Source organism: Eriocheir sinensis, chromosome 22 (genome assembly GCF_024679095.1).
Source record: "Eriocheir sinensis breed Jianghai 21 chromosome 22, ASM2467909v1, whole genome shotgun sequence".
Taxonomy (NCBI): Eukaryota; Metazoa; Arthropoda; class Malacostraca; order Decapoda; family Varunidae; genus Eriocheir; species Eriocheir sinensis.
The window spans coordinates 5,525,728-5,534,091 of NC_066530.1; positions in this window are offsets into that span (position 1 = coordinate 5,525,728).

Here is an 8,364-nt window from a genome sequence, read left to right on the forward strand (position 1 = left end):
ATGAAAAGGTGACAAGAAGGTGTGGTAGAGGTGAGGAGATGAAAAGGAGACAAGAAGGTGTGGTAGAGGTGAGGAGATGAAAAGGTGACAAGAAGGTGTGGTAGAGGTGAGGAGATGAAAAGGTGACAAGAAGGTGTGGTAGAGGTGAGGAGATGAAAAGGTGACAAGAAGGTGTGGTAGAGGTGAGGAGATGAAAAGGTGACAAGAAGGAGATGAAAAGGTGACAAGAAGGTGTGGTAGAGGTGAGGAGATGAAAAGGTGACAAGAAGGTGTGGTAGAGGTGAGGAGATGAAAAGGAGACAAGAAGGTGTGGTAGAGGTGAGGAGATGAAAAGGTGACAAGAAGGTGTGGTAGAGGTGAGGAGATGAAAAGGAGACAAGAAGGTGTGGTAGAGGAGATGAAAAGGTGACAAGAAGGTGTGGTAGAGGTGAGGAGATGAAAAGGTGACAAGAAGGTGTGGTAGAGGAGATGAAAAGGTGACAAGAAGGTGTGGTAGAGGAGATGAAAAGGTGACAAGAAGGTGTGGTAGAGGAGATGAAAAGGTGACAAGAAGGTGTGGTAGAGGTGAGGAGATGAAAAGGTGACAAGAAGGTGTGGTAGAGGTGAGGAGATGAAAAGGAGACAAGAAGGTGTGGTAGAGGAGATGAAAAGGAGACAAGAAGGTGTGGTAGAGGTGAGGAGATGAAAAGGTGACAAGAAGGTGTGGTAGAGGTGAGGAGATGAAAAGGAGACCAGAAGGTGTGGTAGAGGTGAGGAGATGAAATGGTGAGAAGAAGGTGTGGTAGAGGGTGAGATGAAAAGGTGACAAGAAGGTGTGGTAGAGGTGAGGAGATGAAAAGGAGACAAGAAGGTGTGGTAGAGGTGAGGAGATGAAAAGGTGACAAGAAGGAGATGAAAAGGAGACAAGAAGGTGTGGTAGAGGTGAGGAGATGAAAAGGTGACAAGAAGGTGTGGTACAGGTGAGGAGATGAAAAGGAGACAAGAAGGTGTGGTAGAGGTGAGGAGATGAAAAGGAGACAAGAAGGTGTGGTAGAGGTGAGGAGATGAAAAGGAGACAAGAAGGTGTGGTAGAGGTGAGGAGATGAAAAGGAGACAAGAAGGTGTGGTAGAGGAGATGAAAAGGTGACAAGAAGGTGTGGTAGAGGTGAGGAGATGAAAAGGTGACAAGAAGGTGTGGTAGAGGTGAGGAGATGAAAAGGAGACAAGAAGGTGTGGTAGAGGAGATGAAAAGGTGACAAGAAGGTGTGGTAGAGGTGAGGAGATGAAAAGGAGACAAGAAGGTGAAGATAGAGACAAGGAAAGGACTCTGAGTAGTAGTCTGCCATCATAAGAACATAAGAACATAAGAACGCAGGAGTCTGCAAGAGGCCGGTAGGCCTGTTCGAGGCAGCTCCTTTGAACGTAAGCTCCCGTGTATCTAACCCCACCTAATATCGCTGTCCATGAGTTTATCTTATCTATTTTTTAATGTGACAATTGTATTGGCACTCATCACATTACTGTTAAGCCTATTCCACTCATCCACCACCCTGTTAGTAAACCAATTTTTGCCTATGTCCCTGTTGAATCTGAATTTATCCAGTTTAAACCCTTTACTTCGTCTCCTACCCGGTTCTCTTACCAACAAAACCTTCTGAATGTCTCCCTTCGCCTTTCTAGAGAGTGCAAGTTTAACTGCTTGAGTCTTTCCTCGTATGGCAAGTTTCTCAACCCCTGAATCATCTTGGTCATCCTCCTCTGCACCGATTCTAACATTTTGATATCCATTCTATAGTAAGGTGACCAGAACTGAACCGCATAGTCAAGATGAGGTCTAACTCCAACATGTGTGTGTGCCACCTGCCTTGATATCTCTCCCCCATAACCTTGATATCTTGATGAAGGCGCTCGCCATGCTCATCGCTCACGTCTCCAAGAGTAGCAGGAAATCATCGAGATGGCTCTAGAGGAAATGAACCTTTATGCTCATGCTGCAGCCTAAAAGATGAGAGCTATCAAGCAATGTCTCCACCAACCCTTGTAGCTTGCTGCCTTTTTGCTCCCTAAAAATCCCTTCACAACAGCCACCAATGAGTCCCAAGCTCTTTTTCCTACGTCAGTCATCGAGCTCGAGAAGTCTTGGCATTTCATTAACTTTCTGTCCCGTCAAAAACACCAGCCTTTATATTATCATAACTTAGGCCAGGAAATGTTGTATACATATGAATTTGAAACAGTCACCCTACACATTAAGAGCTTCGACAAAGTGCTTCATTAGTCCTAGTTTAATATGAAGGGCTGGGAAGATGATTTTCTCTCTCAACAAGGGGTTGGTGCATGATATTCTTCTTCCCAACAGTCAAACTTTCTTTTTTTAACTGGCCAGAGTTTCTGTTCCCAAAGTTTGTCTTTCGCTCGGCTGTCCCTTAAACACAGGAAACACGGATATTTTGTATGCCCTCCTTGTTGGCCGAGTAAAAAGTTGACCATTTTCAGATCCACATATGACCCATTTGTGTTAATCAAACTTGAGTAAGTCTAATACAGTTTTAATGTGTTCAGGATTCTCTTTTAAATGCACAGAGTGACCAGTAGGAGTAATACATATTTTAAAATCTTTTTTGAACTATCTATAAAGAGTCTCCATTCATGAGGATCATACTGTAGACTCGTGTAGAGCAACCATCGCTTTTAACAGATACAATATATTTATATATTTGCGTGTGTCTAGATAGATAAATAACTGTCTAAATAAATAGATAAAATAAATATCAACATATATGATTACCTGTGATATCTCTTATAGCTATGGCTGGGGCCAATATGGACCAGCCCATAGATAAAAAAAACTTGACGTGATAGAAAAAAACTATTGTCTTTTGTAAACTCAGTGACACCAAATTACCCCAAAACAGGTCTCAAACTTAGGTCACTAGAAAAAAGTTAAAACTTGTAGGCCAGTGAATTATTAGACACGCATCGCGCGCGCGCGTCCACACACACACACACACACACACACACACACACACACACACACACACACACGCACCAATCACCAATTCATCATACCTTAGAATGCATCCTCACTCTACTCCTTCCCTTCCACTCCGTATTTCTTCCCATTTCTTCTTCTCTTTTCTCTGTTTCTCATTCACCTTACTCCCCATCCTCTCTCTCACATTATCCACCTCCCGTTCATCTCCAGTATTCCTTTCCTTCCTCGCTTCCTCCAAAGTTCCCTCCTGTTTCTACTTCTCGTTCTTCCTTCTCCTGTTCGTTCCCTTTTCTATCTTTTCGCTCCTTCTCCTCCTCCCTCTTCTCTTCTTCGCTTCTCATACAACTTACTCTTTTTCCCTCCCTCTCACATTTTCTACCTCCGTTCATCTCCGTTATTCCTTCCCATTCTCGTTTCTTAGTGTTTTTCTCTCCCTCCTAAATTCCCTCCGTTTTCTACTGTTTGTTCTTTCTCCTTCTCTTCTTCAGTCCCCTTACGACCTTCCTCTCCTTCCTTTTCTCCTTCCCAGTTCCTCCTTCCTCTCCTCTTTTCCCATTCTTCCTGCCTTCATCCCAGACACTCTTTCAGCCTAATGATAACTCAGCCCTCCTTCCCTGTTCCAACTTTGCAGCCCAGTAATTACTCTTAGGCTCCGTCCTTGCCATCTTATGATTCTATGTCCGCCGGGCCGTGGTTAGGTATGTGTAGTTAAGGCATATCAAGACCTGACACACACGAAAAAGTACTCAGATTTGGTCTAACTACTTTTTCTACTACTACTACTACTACTGCTACTACTACTATTACTACTACTACTACTATATTGTTTAAGAGAGAGAGAGAGAGAGAGAGAGAGAGAGAGAGAGAGAGAGAGAGAGAGAGAGAGAGAGAGAGAGAGAGAGAGAGAGAGAGAGAGAGAGAGAGAGAGAGAGAGAGAGAGAGAGAGAGAGAGAGAATGCAAAACAAGCAAAAAGGGAAGCAAGAAGGGAAGAGACAAATGGATTCTGCCCCGGAAACCATTCCATTTCTCAGGATGATCTGTCACGCTCCTTCGGCCCTTCGTCCTGCCATCCCGGATCCGACAAACTCCGTGATCGGCGCCTTTACGGTATTTTCGATTAACTTTATATTCCCGTCTGGTGGTTTTAAGAGGCAAGTCTTGCTCCAACCCATCACAGAACATCCAGAAAAGTATTTAAACACACAAAAAAACAGGAAAGAAGATGACTTGCTCGGCTCATGCTGCCTCCCGGAGTTCATTTGTGATGGTCTTTAGGACAGCCTTGGGCCACTCGCGATGACTCCCTTTATTCGAACAGGAAATCAATATACACATAAAGCTGGAGCTTTTAAAACAAGGTAATATATCGAGAGGCTCCCTACCAATGTGCTTGAAGCAAACCATAATCAGCAGTGTGTTGTTCTTGTCACGACCTATGGGCCTGAGACACAGAGGATAGACTTTCACGGCTTTTGGAATGGAAACTGCGAAGTGCCCAGAGAGGAATGGAGAGATTATTTCCAGGAGTCACTGTATCAGATCAAGAAGGAACTGCAAATGTATGAGAGAAAAGAGATAATTAGAAGACATAATAATGCCACTTAAAAATCCAATTGTCAAGACATATATAGGAATGAGGACTTCAGATTGATTAAAAGAGTGACGGAGAGAATTTAAATTAAATTAAATTAAATTAAATTAATGCTTATAAAAGCACTGAAGAGAAGGGCTTTCAGCAGATGGCGTGGTGATACAGAGAAGAATGAGGGACGCGTAGTAGAGGCTGTGAATTAGCGGCACAAGACAAGAACGAGTGGAAACGTTTGTGTGAGGCCGAGGACTTCTGCAGGGGAACGTTACAGGCTGATGGTGATGATGAGAGAGAGAGAGAGAGAGAGAGAGAGAGAGAGAGAGAGAGAGAGAGAGAGAGAGAGAGAGAGAGAGAGAGAGAGAGAGAGAGAGAGAGAGAGAGAGAGAGAGAGAGAGAGAGAGAGAGAGATGCTGTCCGTTATTGATTATATCAGTGGTCAGCACACTTTTTGCTGACTCAGGTTTTGTGGTTGTTTTTTTTAGCTAATTTTGAGATGCTGATGTTAAATATGGCATCCATTTTTTGCTAACACATCAGGTTTTCATTCTGTAGCACATCCCTGTTTTATGATGCACTGTATGAATAATTTACTTTGTCAGGAGAGTTTACTAAGGCTCTTCGTCTCATCAGCTATCCTCCTCTTACTGAAAGTCTTCTACCTGCTTTACTTTTGCTTTTTACTCTTTTTTTTTCTTTTCTGTTATACATAGTGACAAAGTTTCTTCCTTACTTTATTTTCTTTTTTTCTTAGCCAGAGACGAGTCAAGTGATTCTACGTTATATTCATACTAGTTCATCTTTCAAGCTATGTGTAAATGCAAGTATTTTCTTAAGTCTATATCTCCTGACCTTTTTCTTCTTTTCCTCCTATTATGAATTCCTCTACTTATCTCACTTTTCTATTTATTTGTCTTTATATTTCCTTGCGGTTACTGTCTCTATCTTCCTATACATTCACCCGTTAAATATTTATATTCCTTTCCCGTAACCGACATGTATATCTAATGAAGCCGCACCATAGGAAGCCTGACGTGTTCCGTTCTAGCTTGTGTCTGTTCAAACACTTCTTGTTTTTTGCAGTGTCCTTTTCCTTCTCTTTCATCATCCTTTCTTCCGTGTCTTTCCTCTGTCGACTCCCTTCCTCTATAGGTGCCCATTGCCGGCCTTTTCTTTTACACCAGTTTAAAATTACTCAATCTTTTTCCATGTCATTTCAACTGTTTCCAAAGGCTGCTGCTGAACCGTGATAGGCTGCAGATTTTGTCATGTAAATTATCTGCTGTTCGGCGCCCCAGTAACGCTATAGTGCAGCACCAATAACCTCAAGCTGACCTTTTCGATCGTACGGGGGTCGGAGACACATGCCGATCACAGTCACGGGAGATGAGTGGAGGCCAGCAAGGAGACTAAACCCGCTAACAGTGTGGAGAACAAATGTGGAGATGAAGGCAGCGTGGGGAGGCGGCTTAACCTGATGGACCTTCCCGGGAGCCTACCAGACGGATGGGGGTAACGGGAAGGGGGGAGGGGGGAGGGGGGAAATGGGAGCTACTAGGGTGTAACTTGTAAGTACTTAGGGGGCAGCGTTACCACCTAATGAGGTTAAGATAAGGGGTCTGATCGCCTACATATCAGGGTATTAGAAACGACCCACGAGCACGTTATAAGGGGAGGAGGAGGAGGAGGAGGAGGAGGAGGAGGAGGAGGCTATTGCTAGATTAAGAGATGGGAGATGTGGAGGAGAGGAGAGAAAAGGACCCCAAAAAAAGATAAAATAGAGAGAGGACTGGAAAAACGTAAAAGACGTCATGGAATAATCAGGGAAGAAAACAAGAGGAATAAGGAGATAAAAGAGGAGGAGGAGGAGGAGGGGAAAGGGTGGAAGTAAGATCAGGAGGAAAATGAATAAAAATGAATTCAAGAAGAAAAGCAAAGGAGAAAAAATGAAGAAAGAAAGACGAAACAGGAAAAAAAATATGAAAAAAGATAAAGAAAACGAAATGAGAGGAAGTTGAAAATGAGAAGACTAAAAAAACAAGAACCGAAAAAGAAGAACCAATGGAAAAAAAATGAAATAAAAAATCAAGAAAACAAACAAAACGTAGAAAAGAAACAAAGAAAACCATGACCTGAAAACGAAAGAACCGAAGGAAAAGACAAGAAAAGACGAAAAGAAACAGAACACGAAGACCAGAGGTAAGGCAAGTCGAGGTCACAATTTGAGACGAAGAAGTAGTGGGCAAAACCTTTCCCTCAAGAGCATTACGTCTGTCTGTCAGGCCCCGCCACGCCCCTGACCAGCGCCGAGGGGAAGCAGCACAACAGCCTGGCTCCCCACGCCCTTGTCACGCCCACACACACACACACACTTAACTTTCTTCTTCATCCCTTCTTTATTCCCTCGTATTCTTGTTCTTGTCCTTCCCTTGCCTTACCAACTCATTCCCTCCTTCATTTCCTCCTGTTCTTTTTCCTCATCTTGTCGTCCCCTTATTTTCCTCATCCTATTTTCCTTAAAACCCATCCATGGTCTTCCTTTTATTTTCTTCCTTTCATCTATAGGTCTGGATTAGACTGAGCCGAAGAAAGGAAAAAGCGAGAGAAAGGGAAGGAAGTAAGGAAGGAGGGAAGGAAGGAAGGAATTAAGGAAAGAATGAAGGGTAGAACTACGTTTTTAGTGGACATCATAATAAAAAGTGAAACATGAGAAGTGAATGAAAGGAGCGGCTGAAGAAAGCAAGAATGAAAGAAGGCAGTGATGGGGGGAAAGGTTGAATGGAGAGATGGATTGAAAGGAAGGGCGAAAGTAGAAAGTGAATGAAGGAGGAGAAGGTTGGGATGCAAAGGACAGATGATCTGAGAGGAAGAACGAAAGAAGGAAGTGAAAGTTGGAAAGTTTAGTCGGCGCAACATCTGTGGTCATATGCCGGAGAGAGACAGAAGGGGAAGGAATTATAGGAGAAGGGAACAGACCCCAGGAGACGGGACACAACCCCCGATTAATACCTGGTACCCATTCACTGCTGGATGGACAGGGGTGTAGGGTATCGGAAAAGCCGACAAAATTTTTCCATTCCGCCCGGGAATCGAACCCGGGCTCTCTCGGTTGTGAGCCGAGTGTGCTAATCACTGCACTACGAAGCCCCCTCTTAAGGAGAAAGAGAAGAAAAGGAAGAGAGGAGGAGAAAGGAAGAAGACAAAACAAGGAGGAACAAGAAATGAAGTAAGAAGCGATAAAGAAGACGACAAAGAAAAGAAAAGAGAAAGAAAATAAGGAGATAAAGAGGCTGCCGGAAGATAAATTACGAACTGTTAACGAGGCAAAAGGACGGAACGACTTATAAAGAAGAGAAAGGAGAGAAGACACAAAGGCAAATGGAGGCAGAGGAGGAGAAAGAGAAAGGGAAAGAAAGAAAACAAACAAAATGTGTATAAATAGAGGACACACGGAATGCCAAGACAAGCGGGAAGAAAAAAAATGGACTAAGAGGAAATTAGCCTGAAAAAAAGTATAAATGAACTGAATGAGAGATAGAGGGAAATGATGATGTGGAATGGCCAATGGCATGGAACGAAAGGAGGGACACAAGGTGAAAGGAGGAAAGGGACGGGGATGAAGGGAAGCAAGGACAGACAGTAGGCGAAGGAAATGGAAGAATGACACGGAAAAGAAAAGAAAAGAAAGCTGGAAAGGACGACAAGAACTCATGGGAAAAACAGGAGGAAGGAAAAAAAGAGGAAAAGAACAATGGAAAATGAGAGGGAAAAGAACAATGGAAAATGAGAGGGAAAGGAAAG